This window comes from Myxocyprinus asiaticus, chromosome 42 (genome assembly GCF_019703515.2).
Source record: "Myxocyprinus asiaticus isolate MX2 ecotype Aquarium Trade chromosome 42, UBuf_Myxa_2, whole genome shotgun sequence".
In the NCBI taxonomy this organism is placed as follows: domain Eukaryota; kingdom Metazoa; phylum Chordata; class Actinopteri; order Cypriniformes; family Catostomidae; genus Myxocyprinus; species Myxocyprinus asiaticus.
This window is the reverse complement of record NC_059385.1, coordinates 34,022,295-34,049,144: the sequence shown is the minus strand read 5'-3', so window position 1 is coordinate 34,049,144 and position 26,850 is coordinate 34,022,295. Positions and strand designations below refer to the sequence as shown.

Sequence of the window (26,850 nt, the reverse complement as noted above, 5' to 3'; positions counted from 1 at the left end):
AAAAATCCAAAGCACAAGAACTTGTGGAGTTGGAAGGAAATATTAAAAGTGCCGAGGCAGAGCTGAAGCGCCATATGTCATCTGATGGCCTCAGAGAATTGACCCGATTGAAATATAGATATAATACTATTTTGTCACGGAAAGTGGAGTTTTGGTTATTCAGGGCAAGACAGTCATACTTTGAGTCGGGGGCCAATGCAGGAAAACTTTTGGCTAGATATATAGAATATACCATTCCCTCAGTGAAATCTGCTGGTGGTGAAATATTTACCTCGGCCATTGATATTAATAATATTTTTAAAGAATTCTATTTTGCTTTCTATAGTTCCACATCTTCATCTACTGTTGAAGATATTAGGAACTTTGTGGAACCATCAGATCTCCCTAAACTGACGACTGAGCAAAAAAATTCTCTTGATTCTGAGATAACCTTGGAGGAGCTTGATGAGGTATTTAAGGCCTTGCTTACAGGCAAGCCTCCAGGGCCTGACGGCTTTTCCTCTGAGTTTTTCAAATCTTATGCTACAGAACTGGCTCCACTTTTGTTAGAAATTTATACGGAATCATTAAAGAACGGAAAGCTTACTCCAACCATGACGCAAGCTTGGATCAGTCTGATTCTTAAAAAGGACAAAGATCCAAGCGAGTGTAAAGGTTACCGCCCAATTTCCCTGATCCAGTTAGATGTAAAAATGTTGTCCAAAATTCTGGCAAATCGATTAAGTAAAGTTATGACATCACTTATACATATAGATCAGGTGGGGTTTATTCGAGGCCGTAGCTCTTCTGATAATATTAGGCATCTCATCAATACCATGTGGTCAGTAGCGAATGATCAATCTCCGGTCGCTGCCATCTCACTTGATGCCGAAAAGGCATTTGATATGGTAGAATGGGATTATCTTTTTAAGATTTTGGAAATGTATGGGTTCGGGAGTACATTTATTGGTTGGATTAAGTTACTTTATAGACACCCTGTAGCAGCGGTGCAAACAAACGGGTGGATTTCAGATTATTTTACTCTGGATAGGGGCACTCGGTACCTCCTTCCCCATTATTGTTCTGTCTTGCCCTGGAACCATTAGCAACCACGATAAGAAAGGAGGCTGAAGCATTACGACATGACGCCATGTGAGAGACAGATGCGTGAGACATGAGCTCTGCGAACTTTGCTAGTTTTTTAATTATTTTCATGTTGTGATCCGGTGAGATTTGATACACCCAGTTACATACTTGTTCTTTGAGGTAAACATGGCAAAGAAGTCAAAATTCTCAGACTCTGGAGACATTAAAAGACGTGTTCAAACTGAGGCCTCTGATGGGACTGCGAGCCGGGGACTCGATTTGGACGGCACGTCGGGAGAAGATATTCAGCGTCAGTTGTCCAACATGTCGGTGATGTTGATGAAGGTTCTTGCTGACTTGGAGGATCTCACTGTAATACGTCGATTGATTACGGCAATAGAAACAAAATTCTCTTGTTCTCTTGAGTTGTTTACAAGAGTGACAGAAGTTGAAAAACGAATCGATTATCTTGAGTCATCGGAAAGGGAATTATCCGCTAATCCGCCCGCGTCCAAAACAGATTTGGAATTAATTTTGGAAAAACTGGAATATTTCGAAAATATGAGCCGAAGGAATAACATACGATTTGTTGGAATTCCTGAGCATGAAGAGATATGGTGAAATTCCTGGACGGGTTTTCCCCGAGTCTGCTCGACATAACAGGCCATAAACTGGAAATCGAACGAGCTCACAGAGTCCCTGCTCACAGATCTGCTGAGGGAGATAGGCCTCGATCCATTCTAGCCAAATTTCTGAAATCATCCGATAAAGATCTCGTGTTGTGCCAGGCGAGGAGTAAAGGGAACCTTTCTTGGAAGAACCATAATATTTTCTTGTTCCCGGACTTTGCGAATTCGACAAGAGAGAAACGTGATCGGTTCAAGGAATGTAAGAAACTCTTACACCAACGGAAGATAGCCTTTGCATTGATGTTCCTGGCCAAACTGAGAATAGAAACGAAGAATGGTCACAAAGTATTTACTTGTCCAAAACAGGCACTCTCCTTTATAAATACATTGGAGTAAGCCATTTGATGTTTCTTGTATTAGTCAAATCAAATCAAATCACTTTATTGTCACACAGCCATATACACAAGTGCAATGGTGTGTGAAATTCTTGGGTGCAGTTCCAATCAACATAGCAGTCGTGACAGTGATGAGACATATACCAATTTACAATAACATCAAATTAACACAACACAATTTAAACATCTGTTATACACATAATTACACTCAACAATATACAAATAATAACATACACTGTACAGTATACAATACGCTGTTTTTTTTTTTTTTTTTTTTTACTATATAGGTACACATTATTCAATAAAAATTTAAAATTAAAATATATATTAAAAAAAAAGTATATATATATATATATATATATATATATATATATATATATATATATATATATATATAGAATGTACAGTATTGTACTGTATTGACATTCAGGCTGTCGGTTGATAGTCAGTTGTTAAGAGAGACATAATATAATAATAATATAATTTATGACAGTCCGGTGTGAGATATAAGAGTAAGAGTAATAAAGTGCAGTGCTGATGTATATTGATCATGAGAGATCAAGAGTTCAGAAGTCTGATTGCTTGGGGGAAGAAGCTATCATGGAGTCGGCTGGTGCGGGTCCTGATGCTGCGATACCGCCTACCTGATGGTAGCAGTGAGAACAGCCCATGGCTCGGGTGGCTGGAGTCTCTGATGATCCTCCAAGCTTTTTTCACACACCACCTTGTATATATTTCCTGGAGGGAGGGAAGCTCACCTCCGATGATGTGTCTGGCAGTTCGCACCACCCTTTGCAGTGCTTTGCGGTTGTGGGCGGTGCTATTGCCGTACCAGGCGGAGATACAGCCAGTCAGGATGCTCTCTACAGTGCAGGTGTAGAACCGTGTGAGGATGTGGCGGTTCATTCCAAACTTCCTCAGCCGTCTCAGGAAGAAGAGGCGCTGATGAGCCTTCTTCACAACGACTTCAGTGTGGACGGACCATGTGAGTTCCTCAGTGATGTGGACACCCAGGAACTTGAAGCTGCTGACTCTCTCCACTGGTGCTCCATTGATGGTGATGGGACTGTGTTCTCTGTCTTTTCTTCTGAAGTCCACCACAAGCTCCTTTGTCTTACTGACGTTGAGGGAGAGGTTGTGCTCCTGACACCAGTGTGTCAGAGTGTGCACCTCCTCTCTGTAGGCTGTTTCATCATTGTCAGTGATCAGACCTACCACCGTCGTGTCATCAGCAAACTTAATGATGGCATTGGAGCTATGTGTTGCCACACAGTCATGTGTGTACAAGGAATACAGTAGTGGGCTGAGAACACAGCCCTGTGGGGCTCCAGTGTTGAGGATCAGTGATGAGGAGATGTTGCTGCCTATTCTAACCACCTGGCGTCTGCTTGACAGGAAGTCCAGGATCCAGCTACACAGCGAGCTGTTTAAGCCCAGAGCCCGGAGTTTCTCATCTAGCTTGGAGGGCACTATGGTGTTGAATGCTGAGCTGTAGTCTACAAACAGCATTCTCACATAAGTGTTCTTTTTTTCCAGGTGGGAGAGAGCAGTGTGTATTGTAGATGCAATGGCATCATCAGTGGAGCGGTTGTTGCGGTAAGCAAACTGCAGTGGGTCAAGATTGAGTGGCAAGACAGAGCAGATGTAATCTCTGATTAGTCTCTCAAAACATTTGCTGATGATGGGGGTCAGAGCAACAGGACGCCAGTCATTTAAACAAGTTATTTTTGATTGTTTTGGAACAGGCACAATGGTGGATGTTTTAAAGCATGTGGGGACCACAGACAAAGAGAGGGAAAGGTTGAAAATGTCCGTAAAAACACCAGCCAGCTGGTTCGCGCACGCTCTGATGACGCGGCCCGGAATGCCGTCTGGACCCGCGGCTTTGCGGATATTCACCCGTCGGAAGGATCGGGTTACATCCGCTACAGAGACGGAGAGTGAACTAACCTCTGTAGCTTCAGCCGCGAGAGCTCTCTCCGCGAGGGCGGTGTTATTTCCCTCGAAACGAGCATAAAAAGTATTTAGCTCATCCGGTAGAGAGGCAGCGGTGTTCATGGCGGAGTTTTTATTCCCTTTAAAGTCCGTGATGATGTTAATTCCCTGCCACATGCTTCTAGAGTTGGTGGTGTTAAACTGTCCTTCAATCTTGCTCCTGTACTGGCGTTTTGCTGTTTTGATAGTTTTTCAGAGGGCATAACTGGCTTGTTTATGTAGTGGACTGACTCGCGGTTAAGGGACTCTATTTTCTGAGGAAGCTGGGTGCCATTTTTTTTTTTTTTCGATTAAAATGTTTTTATTGATTCAACCATTAAATATATATATAGCAGAACACACATATACAGAATCAATATACAACACCCACTACCCCCCAATCCCCCACCCGACCCCCAACAACACCCCAGTGGTCACACAACCATAGACACACAACAAAAATAAATAAATAAATTAATAAAAAAATAAAAATAAAATAATTAAAACAAATCACACACATAAAACCCCTACACCTCTCTCTCCACTGTCCCTCCCCGAGAGCCCTCCAAAAAAGACAGATATCTGCCCCACTTCTTCTCAAACATGTCCAGACTCCCCAGTCTTCTGGATACCCCCTCCTCAAGATGCCATCTCTGAACACAACTCCTGAAAAGGGGGCGCTCCAGCCGACTCTCAACTCCTCAATGTGATCTGTCTGGCGATCATAACACTAGACAGGACCCAGTTTTTCACGTGCTTATTCTCCAAATTAATGACTGCCCCATCTCCCAAGATACAGAGTCTGGGGCAAAATACAATTTGAGAGGCCAAAACCTCACACATAAAACTCTGAATCCTCATCCAAAATTCCTGCATCTTAACACATCCCCAAAAGACATGGGTTGTGTCTCCATCTTCTAACTGACATCGCCAGCAGGTGGGTGTGTCTTTAAGACCAAGCCTATGCAATCTAGAGGGGGTCCAATAGACTCTATGTAAAATCTTAAATTGCATGAGGCGAACCCTTGTGTCTCTGGATGCAGATTTTACATTTTTTTGAATCCCAGCCCACTGTCCCTCCTCAAATACCAAATTTAGATCTTTCTCCCATAATCTCTTAAGAGAAGTTGAAGTTCCATCTCCCATACTCTGAATTAGTAGGGAGTAATACACCGATGCCTCGTGACCTTTTCCAAAAGCAGTAATCACCTCTCCCAGAGTATCTGCCGCTTTAGGAGTGTGTAAACCACTCCCAAAAATAGTACAGAGCAGGTGACACAGCTGTAAATACTTATAGAACTGAGATCTAGGAATCCCAAAAAGTTGAACTAAATTTTGAAAGGATCTCAACACTCCATTCTCATACAGGTCACCGAGTGTAGTAACCCCCCTCCCAATCCACTCTGACCAGCAAAAAGGGGACTTGTTGAGGCATAGTTTGGGGTTCAGCCATATGCTCGAGGCAACATTTAAAAAAATGTCAGAATTAAACAGTCTGGACACTTTAGTCCATACCGATTTCAAGTTCAAGATAACGGGATGTACATTAGCTTCTCAGATTAATTTGATAGAAAGGCTCTGCAGTGGCGAAATAGGGGCAAGAACTTCCTGTTCTATACAGAACCAGGGAGGGGCTCTCTCAGGTGGAAGCGACCAATGAGCCAAATGTCTGAGACCGAATGCATAATAATAAAATAAAATCTTGGGTAGGCCTAGCCCACCTTTGTCAATTGGCCTATGTAACTTATTGAAATGTAATTTGGGCCGCTTACCATTCCAAATGAAAGACTTTGCTATGCTATCAAATTGCTTGAAATAAGAGAGGGGGACATCTACAGGGAGAGACTGCAGAACGTAATTGAATTTTGGAATACAATTCATTTTAACAACATTAACCTTCCCAATCATAGATAAATGTAATGAAGCCCACCTGCCCACATCGCTCGAAAACCGTTTTATTAAGGGGTCAAAATTAACTCTAACTAAATCACACAAATTTCCTGGAAATAAAATACCCAAATACTTAATGCCCTGTTTGGGCCACTGGAAAGCGCCCGACTGGAAAGCCGTTTCTGGGCAGTATGCTGTCAGAGCCAAAGCTTCAGATTTAGACCAATTGACTCTATATCCTGAAAACTTAGAAAAGGAATTAATAATTCTGTGGAGGCAAGGCATAGATCTACTGGGGTCAGAGACAAATAATAGAATATCATCTGCGTAAGGCAAGAGTGTATGCGCCATACCTCCCGCCACCACCCCTGGAAAATCATCCTTTCTTATTGCGGTTGCTAATGGTTCCAGGGCAAGACAGAACAATAATGGGGAAAGAGGGCAACCCTGCCAGGTGCCCCTATCCAAAGTAAAATAATCTGAAATTAGTCCATTTGTTTGTACCGCCACTACTGGGTGTCTATAAAGTAACTTAATCCATCCAATAAACGTACTCCTGAACCCGTATATTTCCAAAACCTTAAAAAGATAATCCCATTCTACCATGTCGAACGCCTTTTCGGCGTCAAGTGAAATGGCAGCGACCGGAGATTGATCATTCACTACTGACCACATGATATTGATGAGACGCCTAATGTTATCAGAAGAGCTACGGCCACGAATAAACCCCACCTGATCTATATGTATAAGTGATGTCATAACTTAATCGATTAGCCAAAATTTTTGACAAAATGTTTACATCTAACTGGATCAGGAAAATTGGACGGTAACTTTTACACTCGTTTGGATCTTTGTCCTTTTTAAGAATCAGACTGATCTGGGCTTGTGTCATGGTTGGAGGAAGCTTTCCGTTCTTTAATGATTCTGTATAAACTTCTAGCAAAAGTGGAGCCAGTTCTGTAGCATAAGATCTAAAAAATTCATCAGCAAAACCATCTGGCCCCGGAGCTTTGCCAGTAGGTAAAGCCTTAATTACCTCGTCAAGCTCCTCCAAGGTTATCTCAGAATCAAGACAATTTCTTTGCTCAGTCGTCAGTTTAGGAAGTTTTAATGGTTCCACAAAGTTTCTAATATCTTCATCAGTAGACGAAGATGTAGAACTATAAAGATCAATATAGAATTCTTTAAAAGCATTATTAATATCAGTGGCCGAGGTAAATATTTCACCACCAGCAGATTTCACTGAGGAAATCATAGAAAAAGACTCTCTCTGCTTTATATATCAAGCCAAAAGCTTCCCTGCTTTGTCCCCTGACTCAAAGTATGACTGTCTTGCCCTGAATAACCAAAACTCCACTTTCCGCGACAAAATAGCATTATATCTGTATTTTAAACTAGTCAATTCTCTGAGGCCATCAGACAACATTCTGCGCTTCAGCTCTGCCTCTGCACTTTTAATATTCTCTTCCAACTCCACGAGTTCTCGTGCTTTGGATTTTTTGGTGAACGAGGCATACTGTATGATCCGACCCCTAAGAACGGCCTTAAGCGCCTCCCAAGCCACGCCCATAGACCACCAGTTGGTCTCCATATATACATTGATTTCAGTCTTTAACATTTGTTGGAATTCAGGATTTTGCAACAAGGACACATTAAAGCACCAACTATATGATTTCTTTTTCTCTGTATATGGCAACATCTCCAAAATCACCAGGGCGTGATCTGAGACTAAGATGTTTCCAATTGAGCAATCCGCAACAGATAAAATGAGGGACTTAGATATCAAAAATCAATCTATTCTAGAATAAATCTTATGGACTGATGAAAAAAATGTATAGTCCCTACCAGATGGGTTCAAAAGTCGCCAAATATCCGCAAGACCAAGATTTTTACACATCTTGTGAAGTGTCACTGTTGCTCTAGGGGGCTTACACACTTTTGCTTCACTATGATCAAGAACTGAGTCCATCAAAAGATTAAAGTCTCCTCCCAATATTTTATCATGAGGGGTGCCAGCGGCTTGCAACTTCCCTTCAAGATCTATAAAAAAGCCCTGATCATCAGCGTTAGGCGCATAAATATTAGCCAAAATCAACCTTTGCCGCTAAAACAATAATGACTCTTCCTAATTTTTCTTTAATCTGTTTGAGAAATTTGAATTGTAGATTTTTATTTACCAATATAATGACTCCCTTGCTTTTACTTGAGCTAGCACTAAAAAAAAAAACATGTCCACCCCATATCTTCCCAAATTTTTCAGCTTTTTCAGCTTTCTTGAAGAAACACAATATCATATTTCTTATGTTTAAGAAAAGAAATAACCTTCCTTCTTTTTATGGGGTGCCCCAACCCATTCACATTCCATGTGGAGAGAGATAGTACACTCATATTAACATTTGACATTTTGATATAATAAAAATAAATAAATTGTGTGTCAAAAACAAGATTATACAGACCACATTCCCCATTAATGCAACAATCAAACCCTGAACTTCCCCCCGAACAAAACATACATAAAAAAGAAAAACGTGCGCATTATCCCCGCGCATGACAGCGCTAACCGGCGACAATCCCTTAAAACTCAAAGAGTCCATGTACGCCAACGAGAGCCCCCGTGACAACTTTGCCATCGGATTGCTCAAGTCTGGTGCTTCTATACAAATTTTTTAAGGCAAAATTACATAACAGAAAATACTTTGTAAAACAGACCCCAGCCAACAGGCAGAATAACAGAAAAAAACATGTAGATTCATTCACAGAACTGTCTCGAAGGTGTGTTCCTCCACAAAATAAACTCCAGCTAACATAAAGCCGTTCAGCTTTCTCGGACAGACAAACAACTGTTCAGTGAGCCAGCTGTTATGAGTTCAGCGGATGACATAATCATTCCATTGTCCCGCAAAAATACTCAACAAAACAGACTCCAGCCAGCAGGAAGAATAAGCACAAAGGACAAACAGATTTATCCACAGCTGTTCCAAAGGAGTGATATTCAACAGAACAAGCTCCAGCCGCTAGGCAGAGCCAGCACGAAAAACAAAACCGGCATCCCGGTTCCTCGGATGATCAAGAGCAAACTAACTGGGAGGCCGCAAAAAAAAAAAAAAAGAAAAAAGAAAAATACACCATAACTTACTCAGCCTGTCAACTTTATAAAAGACGTCCTTTATGTGAGCATGTAGATATTTTGCGGTCATCCATAGTGTCCACTCTCAATCTGGCCGGAAACTTCAGTGTAGAAAAGATCTTCCGTCAATGCAAAAGTTTCTTGGAGTCATGCCACAAAACAAACTCAAGCCGCTAGGCGGCGCCAGCGCAAAAAGAAACAAAAATGGCACCCAGCTTTCTCAGATAATAGAGTGACTGAACCGCAAGTCAGTCCACTAATATAATAAACATCAAATGGCTTACTCACTCCAATGTATTTATGAAGGAGAGTACCAGTTTTGGACAAGTAAATACTTCGCGACCATTCTTCGTTTCTATTCTCAGTTTGGCCGGAAACATCAGAGCAAATGAGATCTTTTTCTGATGTAAGAGTTTCTTACATTCCTTGAATCGATCGCGTTTCTCTCGTCGAGCTCGCAAAGTCCAGGAACAAGAAAATATTATGGTTCTTCCAAGAAAGCTTCCCTTTGCTCCTCGCCTGGCGCAACACGAGATCTTTATCGGATGATCTCAGAAATTTGGCCAGAATGCATCGGGGCCTATCTCCCTCAGCAGATCTGTGAGATCGCTCGATTTCCAGCTTGTGGCCTGTTATGTCAAGCAGACTCGGGAAGAGCTCGTTCAAGAATTTCACCATATCTCTGCCCTCTTCATGCTCAGGAATTCCAACAATTCTTATGTTATTCCTTCGGCTCATATTTTCAAAATATTCCAGTTTTTCCGAAATTAATTCTAAATCTGTTTTGGACGCGGGAGGATTAGCAGTTAATTTCCTTTCCGATGACTCAAGATAATAGATTATTTTTTCAACTTCTGTCACTCTTGTAAACAACTCAGAGAATTTTGTTTCCATCGCCGTAATCGATTGACGTATTACAGCGAGATCTTCCAAGTCAGCAAGAACCTTCGTCAGCATCACCGACATGTTGGACAACTGATGCTGAATTTCATCTACCGACGTGCCGTCCAAATCGAGTCCCCGGCTCGCAGTCCCGTCAGAGGCCTCAGCTTGAACACGTAAGTGTCTTTTAATGTCTCCAGAGTCTGATGATTTTGACTTCTTTGCCAAGTTTACCTCAAAGAGCAAGTATGTAATTGGGTGTATCGAATCTAACCAGATTATAACATGAAAATAATTAAAAAACGAGCAAAGTTTGCAGAGCTCGTATCTCACACGTCTGCTTCTTGCATGGCGTCCCCAGAAACTGTCGCTGGGTGCCATTTTTGTTTCTTTTTGCATTGATTCTGCCTAGCGGCTGGAGTTTGTTTTATGGCATGACTCCAAGAAACTTTTGCATTGACTGAAGATTTTTTTTACACTGAAGTTCCCGGCCAGATCGAGAATGGACACTTTGGATGACCACAAAATATCTACATGCTCACATAAAGGACGTCTTTTATAAAGTTGACGGGCTGAGTAAGTTATGGTGTTTTTTTTTGTTTGTTTGTTTGTTTTTTGTGGGGCCTCTGAGTTAGTTTGGCTCTTGATCATCCGAGGAACCGGGATGCCGGTTTTGTTTTTCGCACTGGCTCTGCCTAATGGCTGGAGCCTGTTTTGTGGAATTACACTACTTCGGGACAGTTGTGGTTAAATATATTTGTTCTTTGTGCTTATGCCTCCTAGTAGAATGATTACCTGATCTGCTGCACTCATAACAGCCAGCTCACTGAACAATTGTTTGTCTGTCCGAGGAAACTGAACTGCTTTATATCAGCTGGAGTTTATTTTGTGGAGGAACACACCTTCGAGACAGTTCTGTGAATTAATCTACATGTTTTTTCTGTTATTCTGCCTGTTGGCTGGGGTCTGTTTTACAAAGTATTTTCTGTTATGTAATTGTGCCTCACAAAATTTGTGCAGAAGACTTGAATAATCCGATGGCAAAGTTGCGCGGTTCTCGCATGCGTACATGGCTCTTTGAGTTTAGAGGGATTGTCGCCGGTTGGCGCTGTCGTGCGTGGGGTTAATGCACACGTTTTTCTTTTTTATGTTTGTTTTGTTTGGGGGGAAGTTTGATTGTTTCACTAATGGGGAATATGGTCTGTGTAATCTTGTTTTTGACACACTCATTCATGACACAGTGTCCAGAGTGTTTAATTCAGATATTTATCTAAATGTTGCCTCGAGCCTATGGCTAAACCCCAAACTATGCATTAATAAGTCCCCTTTTTTTGGTCAGAGTGGATTGCGAGGGGGGTTAATTCACTCTGTGATCTTTATGAGAGTGGTGTGATGAGATCCTTTGAAAATCTGGTTCAATATTTTGGGATCCCCAGATCTCAGTTTTTTAGGTATCTTCAGTTACGCCATTTGCTATGTACTATTTTTGGGAATAGCATACACCCCCCTAAAGCAGCAGATACTCTAGGAGAGGCGATTTCTGCTTTTGGAATGGGCCATGAGGCATCAGTGTATTACTCCTTATTAATTCAGAGTCTGAGGGACGGAGTCTCAACCACTCTCAAGAGATTATGGGAGAAAGATTTAAACCTGGAATTGGAGAAGAGAGAATGGGCTAGGATTTTAAAAAACATAAAAACTGCATCGAGGGATGCAAGGGTGCACCTTATACAATTCAAGATTTTACATCGGTTCTATTGGACCCCCTCTAAATTGTATAGGCTTGGTCTTAAAGACACACCCACCTGCTGGCGATGCCAATCAGAGGAAGGAGACATGGCCCATGTTATTTGGTGGTGCGCTGAGATTCAGGAATTTTGGTTGAAGGTACAGAGTGTTCTGTGTGACGTGTTGGGCATTCGGATTTCGTTTTGCCCCAGACTCTGTGTTTTGGGTGATGGGGCGGTCATCGACATAGGTGACAAATACATAAACAATTGGGTCCTCACCAGTGCGATGATAGGCAGGCAGATTGTTTTAAGGGGTTGGAAGTTGGTGGGAGCACCCTCAATTCGGGAGTGGTGCGTGGAGATGGGAAGGGTGGCAGCCTTCGAAGAGGTAACATGTAGAAGGCTGGGGATATGGGATTCTTTTATTGGGAAATGGGGTAGATATTTGATGTTTTTGGGGGGCTCTCGCAGTGGGTCTGTGGAGAGAGAGGTATAGTTTAGAGTTGTATGTTTATTATAGGTGTATGTGTATGTATGTATGTATGTGTGTATATATATGTGTGTGTGTGTGTGTATATGTGTATGTATGTATGTATGTGTGTGTGTGTGTGTGTGTGTGTGTGTATATATATATATATATATATATATATATATTTATTTATTATTTTATTCTCTGTATATGTGTGTACTTATGTAAGACCACTGGGATATTCGTTTGGGGTCGGGTGGGGTTCTTGATTGGGGAGGGGAAGTAGTGGGAGTTAATGTTGAATCATTGTATATATGTTTTGTTATTTTTTCTTTGTTTTGAAAATTAATAAAAATGTTAATCACTAAGAAAGGAGGATGATTTTCCAGGGGTGCTTGCAGGAGGAGTGGCACATAAGCTTCTGCTTTACGTAGTTGATATTTTATTATTCGTCTCCGACCCTACTAGATCTATGGCTTGCCTCCACAGAATTATTAACTCCTTTTCCAAATTCTCAGGATACAAAGTCAATTGGTCTAAATCCGAAGCTTTGGCTTTGACAGCGTACTGTCCAGTAATGGCCTTCCAGCCGGGTGCCTTCCAGTGGCTCAAACAGGGAATTAAGTATTTGGGAATTTTATTCCCAGCAAATTTGTCTGATTTAGTCAGAGTTAATTTGATCCCTTAATAAAAAGGTTTTAGAATGATGAGGACAGGTGGGGTTCTTTACACTTATCGATGATTGGGAAGGTTAGTGTTATATTCCAAAATTCAACTACCTGCTACAGTCCCTCCTTGTAGATGTCCCCCTCTCTTATTTCAAGCAATTTGATAGCATAGCGAAGTCCTTCATTTGGAATGGTAAACGTCCCAGGTTAAATTTCAATAAGTTACATAGGCCGATTGACAAAGGTGGGTTAGGCCTACCCAAGATTTGGTTTTATTATTATGCATTCGGTCTTAGACATTTGGCTCATTGGTCACTTCCACCTGAGAGAGCTCCTCCCTGGTTTTGTATTGAAAAGGAAGATCTTGCCCCTATCTCGCCACTGCAAAGCTGTTCAAATTAAACTAGCCGGAGAGGTTAAGTCACACCCCGTTATTTTGCATTTGCACACGATATGGACAAAAGTGTCCAGAGTGTTTAATTCTGATATTTATTTAAACGTAGCCTCGAGCATATGGCTGAACCCTAAACTATGTATTAATAAGTCCCCTTTCTGTTGGTCAGATTGGATTGTAAGTGGGGTTAACACACATGGTGACCTATATGAGAGTGTAGTATTGAGATCTTTTGAAAATTTGATTCAACATTTTGTGATTCCCAGATCTCAATTTTATAAGTATTTACAGCTGCGCCACCTGCTCTGCACTGTTTTTGGGAGTAGCATACACCCCCCTAGAGCGGCAGATACTCTGGAAGTGGTGATTACTGCATTTGGGAAGGGTCATGAGGCATCAGTGTATTACTCCCTGCTAATTCAGAGTCTGGGGGACGGAGCTTTAAATTCTCTTAAAAGATTATGGGAGGAAGATTTAAATTTGTAATTGGAGGAGGGAGTGTGGGCTAGGATTCTAAAAAACATCAAGTCTGCATCTAGAGATGCAAGGGTTCACCTTATGCAATTTAAGATTTTACATCAATTTTATTGGACCCCCTCTAGATTGTATAGGCTTGGTCTTAAGGACACACCCATCTGCTGGCGATGACATTCTTTTTTGGGGGTGTCGTAAGATCCAAGAATTTTGGCTGAAGTTGCAAAGTTTTGTGTGTGATGCGTTCAGCCCCAGACTCTGTATTTTGGGAGATAGGGAGATCATGCATTTGGAGGATAAGTACATGAAGGACTGGGTTTTGACCAGTGTGATGATTGGTAGGCAGGTTATTTTGAGGAGTTGGAAGTCAGATGGAGCACCCTCGTTCCCGGAGTTGTGCGCGGAGATGGGGAGGGTGGCTGCTTTCGAGGAGGGGTCGAGTATAAGGATGGGGGTTAGGGATTCTTACAAAAAGAAATGGGGCAATTACTTAGCATTTTTGGGGGAATCTCGAGGAGGGGCAGTGGAGGGAGTAATTTAGAGTTTGTTTTTTTTTTTATTTTATTTTTTATTATACTTGATTATTGTATTTTATTTTTTGTTGTTGTTTTAGTTTTGTGTTTTTTTTCTGTGTGTGTGTCTATATTCTATTGACCACAGGGGTGTTCGTGGGGAGGTCACGGTGGGGTGGGAGTTTGGTAGGGGGAGGGGATATAGTGGGGGTTTAATGTTTAAAGCGTTTGATTCAACATATATATGTTGTTGTATTTTTTGTGTTAATTTATGAATCAATAAAAATGTTATTAACAAAAAATGAAAAAGAAAATGTGCATACAGACCATTTAATGCACAGAGGTGGTATAAATATATTAAGACCAGAATTACAATTGCAGGAAACAAACTTCATCTGCTGCTCGTTGATGTGTTGTTGGACACTCTTATTAATAGTAGCGTGTAGAAACGCATTTACAGTCAGCTACTTTTGTTTACCAGTCACATATGTTCACTTAAAATGCTGCAGCCAGTCAATGTGATTGTTAACAATCATGTTAGTAAACTAATACTATGCTATTGCCTCTTTATGAAGAGAGTGAGTTTACATCATCATCATCATGATCATTAGCCTAATATTATTAATCTAGCAAGTTTCCCCAACTAACCATTTGTGGTTTCCAGAACGTTCCCAGAACAAAGCTTTAAGGTACATTTTTGGTCCTCTTAATTTCTAGATCCTTTCTGCAACCATGCTGCAACCTCAATAAACAGACAAGCCATCAATAAATTCATTATTTATTATAATTCTTATATAATCATTAAAATCAGCCACAACACATTTTGGAAGACTTATCTTTCTCCAACCCTTCTGTGCTTCAACACTGAAAACTGTGCCTTGTTTTTCAGTTTCCTAAAAACTTCAGCACCATTAATATGCAGATATTAAAGGAAATTATTACAAATAACCAATGACTCCAACACAATCAAGGGTTTTTAAAATCAGAAATTAATTGACGGACATAAAAAATAAAATAAAAAAAATTAAAAATCAAATAAACATTCAATAAACCATTCAATTAACCTTATCCAGGCTAACGTTAGATTAATTTCTTACCGTACAGTTTAGTGGAGACATCTGTTTCTCTTCAGTTTTAGCCAATAAACAGAAAACCTCTTGGTTAAACTTACACATCATATTCTTTTTGATTTTTTTAGTCAAACCTGTATCAAATCAATAACATTTAACCTGTAGTTAACCTCACATTTAGAAGTAATAATTTATTTAGGAAAGCGATAGAAAGAATGTCAGTGTAATGTTTGAGAAACTAGATGAAAAGGATCCAAAAGCAGTCATTTTTATGGAGCACAAAGCAAAAACACAAATGAAATCAAATACTGAAACACTGGAAAACAAACACTACAGCCTACAAAGTAAACAACTAACAAAGAATACAGGAAAACCAAGGAATAAATACACAAGGGACAAATGTTAAAACGAGGAACACCTGGAAAACGTCATGGTTACTTATGTAACCTCCGTTCCCTGATGGAGGGAACGAGACGTTGTGTCGATGTAGTGACACTAGGGGTCACTCTGGTCCCGAGACACCTCTGGTCTTTGATAAAAGGCCAATGAAAATTGGCGAGTGGTATTTGCATGCCACGCCCCCGGACATACGGGTATAAAAGGAGCTGGTATGCAACCACTCATTCAGGTTTTATACTGAGGAGCCGAGACAAGGTTCAGCCATTTCAGCAGGTAGTTCAGCATTGTGTCAGGAGGGACACAACATCTCGTTCCCTCCATCAGGGAATGGAGGTTACACAAGTGTTGGGCCTCATGTATTCAGATAGAAGACAAAGGCAGGCCTAACACAAGTCGTAAAACCTAACTCAGCCCCCACACATTCCATGTCGTAAATTTTACTGATAAAAATCCCGCCAAAATCAAACAAAGGGAGTCCAAAACAGACTACAAATCCATGAAGCCTTGCTCACTAAAGGATTGAACTCTCAACTCCTATTGGATGTGGCACACAACAGAACGTCCCTCAAACATGACATCATCAGGAGTTGAAATACCTCTGAAATGCTTCGTGAGTGACTTCCAGCGACTTTGTTCACCGAATATAGACGTAGTTTTTTTGCTGCTCTCCGGTGCAACCTCGTGGCACAAGGAAGTAATGTCCGATTTGAAGCTGTAGCCATACAATTTCCATCTCGCTGGACGAGTTGAGATTACTCTGTGTTCAACCAAACACTCTAACGGATCCGAAGGAGACCGCCGAGCAATTCGCATCTTCATCCGTTTGCCTACAGAAGTGAAGAGATTAAAGATTTCTCTTCCATCTTCAGTCAAGTCGACATTTCTGAGTTCTCCGCCAGCCCGCCGAGAATCAACAGCCGTACCGCCCGCTGACAGAGCGAGGAAACGGCCTCCCGTCTTCACCCGAGCCTCAAGGAACCGGGTCAAAGTTAAAGGACGGAGGAAAACACATTCTACCTGTGTCCTCATGCGATTCAAGTAAGAGGCTACGTCTGGGCAGAGATAGAATATTATAGTGTGTTATTCTTGTGTTTCAAGGTTTTTGCTTGTACAGTTTACGGACCGCCATGTCCGCTCATTATTAATACTCAGGGTATTAATTATCACGAATTTGTTTTGCTGTATTGTGGTCCAACCAAATTAGATTGTTGTGCAATTTCGCCATCGCGGGTGAGACAGCAACTGAGTTCATCCACTAAATAGTCAAAGTACGCGGGACTGTTTACGAGCCGTCCACCGCGTCTCTGAGCGATGAACTAAACAGCTACTTTCTCTTCCACGATCGCGAAATCAGCTTTAGGGCTGTCACTTCTCTCTCTCGTACTAACCACACACACACACACACACACACACACACACACACACACACGCAGGCACGCGACCCCTCAAACATTCTGGCACACATTTTGGCTCGTAGATAGCTTAAATGCTAAAGCCCAGCTTTGTCCCTAAGCTATCGTACAAGCGGATATACGCGGTAACTGGTAGACGCCATCTCCACCCCCATTCGCGGTCATATTCTCTGGCCGGAAGTCTCGCATGACATACTCCCCACGAGAGTCACGTCCGCTATTTTGTGCACATGCCTCCTTACACACACACTGTCTCACACACACACACACCCTATGTGTTATAGAATTATTTTTATTTCCATATCTAGTCATATCACTGTTTAGTTTGTAGTGGTAAGTCGGAAGTTTATTGACTGCATTGTATTAATTATTAATTGATATTACTGCATAAATAAACTTTGTTTATATTACAAAGAGAAGTGTTTTGGTTTGTTTTGCATACGCCTGTGTCATGCTGACGGGATATCAGTGCTCGGAATCAAACCTTCATTCATTGTTTTTTTTCCTGAAAATCGATATTCTTCGGATGTCGATTTTCCTAAGAAAACAATCTAATATTGAGACTGTTTTACTATTCGGTTATTAGTCCCTGATTTCAGGGTGGTGCCCCGTCAATGTTAATCCTTATTAATGTTCTATTGATTTTTGATAATTGATAATTATCTTTGATGATTGAATTTGAATGATCAATAAGCTAGTATTAATTTTAATTAATGTTTCATCGATGTTAACAATTAATGATTATCTTTGATAATTGTTGATTTAAAGGATATTAAAAAGCTAACATTGATTCTCATCAATGTTCTGTTGATTTTAATAATAATTATCTTTGATAATTATTAATTATTGCTAATAACCAAACTTGCTCCTAAACCTAGCACACTACATTTACTGGAGCCCCATATAAGGTTTTAATGAGTTAGATCCAATTAATTAATTTAAATATTAATTAATAACTACAGAAATAATTATTAATTATTTCTGATAGTAACACTGATCTAAACAACCAGTAAAGCCCTACACAAGTAACCATGACTTTCCCTATCTGTCACTCACTTGACGTTGTGTCGATGTAGTGACACTAGGGGTCCCTATACGAAACGCCACAACTGGCTTAACTGTGTTACATGAACTGGCGGTGTGCGACGGGCAGACCACTGCGTGCCTCGTAGCCAGCACACCAGGTCGAAATGTAACCTCCCCCAACATAGTTATGAGTGTCGAACGGCCCTTTGGGGACAAGTCGACTACCCAAAAGATAGAGACAGGCTAACCCAGTCGTGGCCTCTTTTCCCCTTTTTTTTTCCACTCCCTAAAAAGAAAGGGGATTATCCAACTGGGCCGCCAGGTCTAGTCGGGGGGTGTCCCTCCCAAGGGGAAGACACTGCGGAGACCACACCTTGCCCAAAGAGAGAGGGGGATATTTAAGTGGAAAAATACGTCACATGGTCTTTCCGACCATGTGGAGAGTCTTCAAGGTAGATCCTACCCAACGGGGGAGGAGTTACTTCCAACATGGAGACTGGGGCAGAGGGGCTCTGCCCAAGGAAGACGCAGTTTGCCAACAGGGAAACTAATTATCGGAAGATATACATTGCATGGGGTTAGCCTTACAGGGAACCGCCACATGCGGAGCACCTACCCCAGAACAGGATTCTTATGTGCAAGCTATACACCCGGCGGCTATCCCGGGCTTATCCGCTTGTATTGCGTGCCACTACCTGGGACGAAACCGGTTCCACCCGGAGGTTGTAGAACCTTGCAAAGGTGTTGGGTGTTGCCCAGCCTGCTGCTCTGCAAAAGTCTGTTAGAGAGGCACCCCTGGCCAGGGCCCAGGAGGCCGCTACACCCCTGGTAGAATATGCTCGTAGCCCTACCGGGGGCGGCATGTCCTGGGCGTGATATGCCATAGTTATGGCGTCAATGATCCAGTGGGCGATACTCTGCTTGGAGACAGTGCTTCCTTTCCGCTGTGCACTGAAGCAGACAAAGAGCTGCTCAGAGATCCTAAAGCTCTGCGTGTGATCCAAATAGATGCGTAAAGCGCGCACCGGACACGGCAATGACAGGGCTGGGTCTGCCTCCTCCTGGGACAGTGCTTGCAGGTTTACCACCTGGTCCCTAAAAGGGGTCGTGGGAACCTTGAGCACATAGCTCGGTCGTGGTCTCAGGATCACGTGAGAGTAGCCCGGACCGAACTCCAGGCACGTTTCATTGACAGAGAACGCTTGCAGGTCTCCTACCCTCTTGATGGAAGTGAGCGCAGTCAGGAGGGCAGACTTCAAGGAGAGTGCCTTAAGCTCGGCTGACTGCAAAGGCTCAAAGGGGGCTCTCTGTAGACCCTGAAGAACTACAGAGAGGTCCCATGAGGGAACGAGGCACGGTCTGGAGGGATTCAGCCTCCTGGCGCCTCTTAGGAACCTGATGATTGGGTCGTGCTTCCCTAAGGACTTACCGTCGACTGCGTTGTGGTGTGCTGCTATGGCAGCAATGTACACCTTCAAGGTGGAAGGGGACAGCCTCCCTTCCAACCTCTCCTGCAGGAAGGAAAGCACTGATCCGACTGCGCATCTCTGGGGTCTTCCCGTTGGGAAGAACACCACTTAGCAAACAGACATCACTTAAAGGCATACAGGCGCCTCATAGAGGGGGCCCTAGCCTGAGTGATCTTGTCTACCACCGCAGGTCCTGTCCAGGGGCCAGACATGGAGATTTCAGAGGTCTGGTCATGGGTGCCAGATGGTGCCCCGTCCCTGAGAAAGGGTCTGTGCAAGTAAGCTCACTGGGGGAAACGCATATTTGCACAGGCCAGGGGGCCAGCTGTGTGCCAGCGCGTCTATGCCGAGGGGGGCCTCGGTCAGGGCGTACCAGAGTGGGCAGTGGGAGGATTCTTGGGAGGCGAACAGGTCCACTTGTGCCTGTCCGAATCGACTCCAAATCAGCTGGACCACCTGAGGGTAACGTGCCGTGACAGCGCATCCGCTGTAGTATTGAGGTTGCCCGAGATGTGAGTGGCTCGCAGCAACTTGAAGTGCTGTTGACTCCAGAGGAGGAGACGGCGGGCGAGTTGTGACATATAACGAGAGCGCAGGCCGCCTTGGTGGTTGACATATGCTACCATTGCTGTTTTCTGTCCGAACTAACACGTGCTTGCCCTGGACCAACGGCTGAAACCTCCGCAGGGCGAGCAGAATTGCCAACAACTCGAGGCAGTTGATGTGCCAATGCAGTCGTGGGCCCGTCCACAGGCCGGCGGCTGTGTGCCCGTTGCAAACAGCGCCCTAGCCCGTTTTGGAGGCATACGTCGTGACCACGACGCGCCTGGAGACCAGTTCAAGGGGAACACCTGCTCGTAGAAACGAGAGGTCGATCCAAGGGCTGAAAAGACCGTGACAGACCGGCGTGATGATCACGCGATGTGTCCCATGGTGCCATGCCCATCTCAGGACTTGAGACTGAAGCCAGTGCTGAAGCGGTCTCATATGCATCAACCCGCGCGGGGTGGCTACCGCTGAGGATGCCATATGCCCCAGGAGCCTCTGAAAAAGTTTCAGTGGAACCGCTGTTTTCTGTTTGTATGCCTTCAAACAGGCCAGCACCGACTGGGTACGCTCGTTCGTAAGGCGCGCTGTCAAAGAGACTGAGTCCAGCTTCAAACCGAGAAAAAAGATGCTCTAAACCGGGAGGAGCTTGCTCTTTTCCCAGTTGATCCGAAGACCTAGTCGGCTGAGGTGCGAGAGCACCAAGTCCCTGTGTGTGCACAACATGTCCCGAGAGTGAGCTAGGATTAGCCAGTCGTCGAGATAGTTGAGAATGCGAATGCCCACCTCCCTTAACGGGGCAAGGGCTGCCTCTGTGACCTTCGTGAAGATGCGAGGAGACAGGGATAGGCCGAAAGGGAGGACTTTGTACTGATACACCTGACCCTCAAATGCAAACCGCAGGAAGGGTCTGTGTCGAGGAAGGATTGAGACGTGGAAGTACTTCCCCTGAGGAAGGACCTTCTTTCTCAGGGACGGGGCACCATCTGGCACCCGTGACCAGACCTCTGGAATCTCCATGTCTGGCCCCTGGACGGGATGCAGAAGACCTTAGCGGTCTACCACCTGCGGTGGTAGAACGATCACTCAGGCTAGGGCCCCCTCTACGAGGCGCCTGTATGCCTTTAAGTGGCATCTGTTCGCTAAGTGGTGTTCTTCCCAACGGGAAGACCCCCAGAGATGCGCAGTCAGATCGGTGCTTTCCTTCCTGCAGGAGAGGTTGGAAGGGCGGCTGTCCCCTTCCACCTTGAAGGTGTACGTAGCCGCTATAGTAGCACACCATGACACAGTGGACGGTAAGTCCTTAGGGAAGCACGACCTGATCATCAGGTTCCTAAGAGGCGCCAGGAGGCTGAACCCCTCCAAACCGCGCCTCCTGCCCTCATAGGACCTCTCTGTAGTTCTTCAGGGTCTACAGAGAGCCCCCTTTGAGCCTTTGCAGTCAGCTGAGCTTAAGGCACTCTCTTTGAAGACTGCCCTCCTGACTGTGCTCACTTTCATCAAGAGGGTAGGAGACCTGCAAGGGTAAGCGGGGCCGGGCAGTAAAAGGTGCCTCCCACGATTAGGTCAGCTCCTCGTGCACTTCCGGGAAGAAAGGCGCTGGAGCAGGGCGTGGCTGCTTTGATCGGTGCCGCGAGCCCAGGAACCAATCATCGAGCCGCGAGGGTTCAGGGGAGAGTGGAGGGTTCCACACTAACCCAACGCTCGCGGCCGCCCAGGAAAGCATGTCCGTCATTTCTGCATCAGCCTATGACTGGGCAATCGTCCCTGAGGGGGGGGAGCCCAGCTGAGGCTTCTGCATCTGACTGGACAAGCCCGCTCTCCGATGCTGCGCTCGAGAGCTCATCATCTTCGTGGGCTCCGAACAAGAGGCCAGACTCGCCGTGAGATGAGCCGGCGGACTCATCCGGAAGCCCGACTGGGGCAGACGAGCGTGCTGGGAATGGGAGGTCTGCGGGGGGATACCCCCCTTTGCAGTCAGCTGAGCTTAAGGCACTCTCCTTGAAGACTGCCCTCCTGACTGCGCTCACTTCCTTCAAGAGGGTAGGAGACCTGCAAGCATTCTCTGTCAGCGAAACGTGCCTGGATTTCGGTCTGGGCTACTCTCATGTGATCTTGAGACCCCGACCGGGACCAGGTGGTGAACCTGCGAGCGCTGCCCCAGGAGGAGGCAGACCCAGCCCTGTCGTTGCTGTGTCCGGTGCGCGCTTTACGCATCTATTTGGATCGCACTCAGAGCTTTAGGATCTCTGAGCAGCTCTTTGTCTGCTTTGGCGGACAGCGGAAAGGAAGCGCTGTCTCCAAGCAGAGGATCACATTCAGAGCTTTAGGATCTCTGAGTAGCTCTTTGTCTGCTTTGGCAGACAGCGGAAAGGAAGCGCTGTCTCCAAGCAGAGGATCGCCAGTAGGGCTATGAGCCCATTCTACCAGGGTTGTAGCAGCCTCCTGGGCCCTGGCCAGGGGTGCCTCTCTAACAGACATTTGCAGAGCAGCGGGCTGGGCAACACCCAACACCTTTGCGAGGTTCTACAACCTCCGGGTGGAACCGGATTCGTCCCGTGTAGTGGCACGCAATACAAGCGGATAAGTCCGGGATAGCCGGCCGGGTGTATTGCTTGCACATAGTGCCTTTCACCTTCCCTGAGCTGAAGACATGTGCCATTAACTCCCAGTAGTGTTCACAAACTATGTTCCCTGGTTGATTTCCTCCAAGCCCTGTGGCAGTCGAGTTTTCAGAGAGACTTGCTGCCGGCCCAGTACATGTGCTAACTAAAAGCCCTGTTCTGTGGTAGGTGCTCCGCATGTGGTGGTTCCCTGTAGGTAACCCCATGCGATGTATATCTTCTGCTAATTCGTTTCCCTGTTGGCAAACTGCGTCTTCCTTGGGCAGAGGCCACTCTGCCACAGTCTCCATGTTTGTAGTAACTCCTCCCCCGTTGGGTAGGACCTACCATGAGACTTCTCCACATGACATACTTCTGACATAGTTCGGCAAGACCATGTGATGTATTTCCACTTAAATATCCCCCCTCTCTCTGGGCGAGGTGTGGTCTCCACGGTGTCCTCCCCTTGGGAGGGACACCCCCGAACTAGCCCTGGTCGGCCAAGTCGGATAATCCCCCTTTTTTTTTAGGGAGTGGAAAAAAAGAAGGGGAAAAGAGGCCACGACTGGGCTAGCCTGTCTCTATCTTTTGGGTAGTCGATTTGTCCCCAAAGGTCCGTCCGACACTCATAACTATGTTGGGGGAGGTTACGTGTCAGCCTGGTGCGCTGGCTACGAGGCACACAGTTGTCTGCCCGTCACACACCGCCAGTTCACGTAACACAGTTCAGCCAGTTGCGGCATTTTGTATAGGGACCCCTAGTGTCACTACATCGACACAATGTCGAGTGAGTGACAGATAGGGAACGTCATGGTTACTTGCGTAACCTCCGTTCCCTGATGGAGGGAACAAGACGTTGTGTTCCTCCTGCCACAATGCTGAACTACCCGCTGAAATGGCTGGACCTCAGCATAAAACCTGAATGAGTGGTTGCACGCCAGCTCCTTTTATACCTGTATGTCCGGGGGAGTGGCATGCAAATACCACTCACCAATTTTCATTGGCCTTTTATCAAAGACCAGAGGTGTCTCGGGCTCCCAAGAATGACCCCTAGTGTCACTATATCGACACAACGTCTCGTTCCCTCCATCAGGGAATGGAGGTTACGCAAGTAACCATGACGTTCTCCTTTAAACAAATCTCGTTTAAACGAGACGGCCTTCGTAGGACAAAAATAAACGGAACTTATCATGGTTGCTATGACAGCACGCCACTCTTTAACAAGTGCGAGCACTTTGAGTGAGAAGGGAACAAAGTCCCTTTAGAAGGGAATGTATGAGGTACATTTTAGGAGAGTTATAATGATGTAAAGAGAAAAAAATAGATTTTACAGTTGTACTTTTAGTTTCATACTTTATTTTAATTATATATTAATATAATTATACATATTATATACTCTGCACGCATCTACTGAGGTACTTCAACTTGGGAATTAACATTCCTTGCGTTTGAACATCATATTTATGGGCAAACTGGCGTAATTTTTTTTATAGGCCCCGATCGATTCTGTCCAGATTTCTGAGATCATCCGATAAAGATCTTGTGTTGCACCAGGCGAGGAGCAAAGGGAAGCTTTCTTGGAAGTACCATAATATTTTCTTGTTCCCGCACTTTATGAGTTCGACAAGAGAGAAACGTGATCGGTTCAAGGAATGTAAGAAACTTTCGCTTTGATGTTTCCAGCAAAACTGAGAATAGAAATGAAAAACGGTCGCAAAGTATTCACATGTCCAAATCTGGCAATGTCTTTTATAGAATCAATGTCTGAGTAAACCATTGGATGTTTCTCATGTGAGTGGGCCTGACTCACTGTACTTACTCTTGAGGAAGCTGGGCGATATTTTGGGTTTTTTCACAGTGAAGCAAAAGTGTGTAAACCCCCTAGAGCAACCTTGACGCTTCACAGGATGTGTAAAAATCTTGGTCTTGCAGATATTTGGAGACTTTTGAACCCATCTGGTAGGGACTATACATTTTTTTCATCAGTCCATAAGATTTATTCTAGAATAGATTTTTTTTTTGATATCCAAATTCCTAATTTCATCTGTTGTTGATCACTCAATTGGAAACATTTTAGTCTCAGATCAAGCCCTGGTGAGTTTAGAGGTGATGCCACATATAGAGAAAAAGAAATCATATAGTTGGCACTTTAATGTGTCCCTTCTGCAAAATCCTGATTTCCAACAAAAGTTAAAGTCCGAAATCATTGTTTATATGGAGACCAACTGGTCCTCAGTATCCTCTGTGGGCATGGCTTGGGAGGCACTTAAGGTGGTTCTTAGGGGTCGGATCATACAGTATGCCTCATTCACCAAAAAATCCAAAGCACGAGAACTTGTGGAGTTGCACGGAAATATTAAAAATGCCAAAGCAGAGCTGAAGCGCCGAATGTTGTCTGAAGGTCTCAGAGAATTGACCCGATTGAAGTACAGATATAATACTATTTTGTTGCGGAAAGTGGAGTTTTGGTTATTCAGGGCAAGAATAACCTCGATCCTTTGAGTCGGGGGACAAAGCAGGAAAACTTTTGGCTAGATATATAAAGCAGAGAGAGTCTTTTTCTGCCATTCCCTCAGTGAAATCTGCTGGTGGTGAAATATTTACCTCGGCCATTGATATTAATAATGCTTTTAAAGAATTCTACTTTGATCTCTATCGTTCTACGTCTTTGTCTACTGATGAAGATATTAGAAACTTTGTGGAACCATTAGATCTCCCTAAACTGACGCCTGAGCAAAAAAATCTGTGATTCTGAGATAACCTTGGAAGAGCTTGGCAAGGTTATTAAGGCCTTGCCTACAGGCAAGGCTCCGGGGCCTGACGGCTTTGCTGCTGAGTTTTTCCAAATCTCATGCTACAGAACTGGCTCCACTTTTGCTAGAAGTTTATACTGAATCATTAAAGAATGGAATGCTTCCGCCAACCGTGACACAAGCCCGGATCAGTCTGATTCTTAAAAAGGACAAAGATCCAAGCGAGTGTAAAAGTTACCGTCCAATTTCCCTGGTCCAGTTAGATTTACAAATTTTGTCAAAAATTCTGGCTAATCGATTAAGTAAAGTTATGACATCACTTATACATATAGATCAGGTGGGGTTTATTCGTGGCCGCAGCTCTTCTGATAACATTAGGCGTCTCATCAATATCATGTGGTCAGTAGCGAATGAACAATCTCCGGTAGCTACCATCTCACTTGATGCCGAAAAGGCATTTGATATGGTCGAATGGGATTATCTTTTTAAGGTTTTGGAAATATACGGGTTCGGGAGTACATTTATTGGATGGATTAAGTTACTTTATATACACCCAGTAGTGGCATTACAAACAAATGGACTAATTTCAGATTATTTTACTCTGGATAGGGGCACCCGGCAGGGTTGCCCTCTTTCCCCATTATTGTTCTGTCTTGCCCTGGAACCATTAGCAACCGCGATAAGAAAGGAGAATGATTTTCCAGGGGTGGTGGCGAGAGGTATGGCGCATAAACTCTTGCTTTATGCAGATGATATTTTATTATTTGTCTCTGACCCCAGTAGATCTATGCCTTGCCTCCACAGAATTATTAATCAGGATATAGAGTCAATTGGTCTAAATCTGAAGCTTTGGCTCTGACAGCGTACTGCCCAGAAACGGCTTTCCAGCCGGGTGCTTTCCAGTGGCCCAAACAGGGCATTAAGTATTTGGGCATTTTATTTCCAGCAAATTTGTGTGATTTAGTTAGAGTTAATTTTGATCCCTTAATAAAATGGTTTTCGAGTGATGTGGGCAGGTGGGCTTCATTAAATGTATCTATGGTTGGGAAGGTTAATGTTATTAAAATGAATTGTGTTCCAAAATTCAATTACTTACTGCTTACTCTCTTATTTCAAGCAATTTGATAGCATAGCGACGTTCTTCATTTGGAATGGTAAGTGTCCCAAATTACATTTCAATAAGTTACATATAGGCCGATTGACAAAGGTGGGCTAGGCCTACCCAAGAATTTATTTTATTATTATGCATTCTGTCTCAGACATTTGGCTCATTGGTCGCTTCCACCTGAGAGAGCCCCTCCTTGGTTCTGTAAAGAACAGGAAGTTCTTGCCCCTATTTCACCACTACAGAGCCTTTCTACCA

The 26,850-nt window shown here is 43.9% G+C and overlaps 1 protein-coding gene across 1 annotated transcript in view; it reads right to left on the bottom strand.

Moving 5' to 3' along the window:
* Positions 1-3,134: 3,134 nt before the first annotated feature.
* LOC127432650 (uncharacterized) overlaps positions 3,135-26,850 on the bottom strand; it is a 69,533-nt gene continuing 45,817 nt past the window's right edge. The window contains exon 2 of the mRNA XM_051683972.1: positions 3,135-3,259. The gene's annotated coding sequence lies outside the window, so the exon portion shown is untranslated. The remainder of the gene's footprint in view (positions 3,260-26,850) is intronic.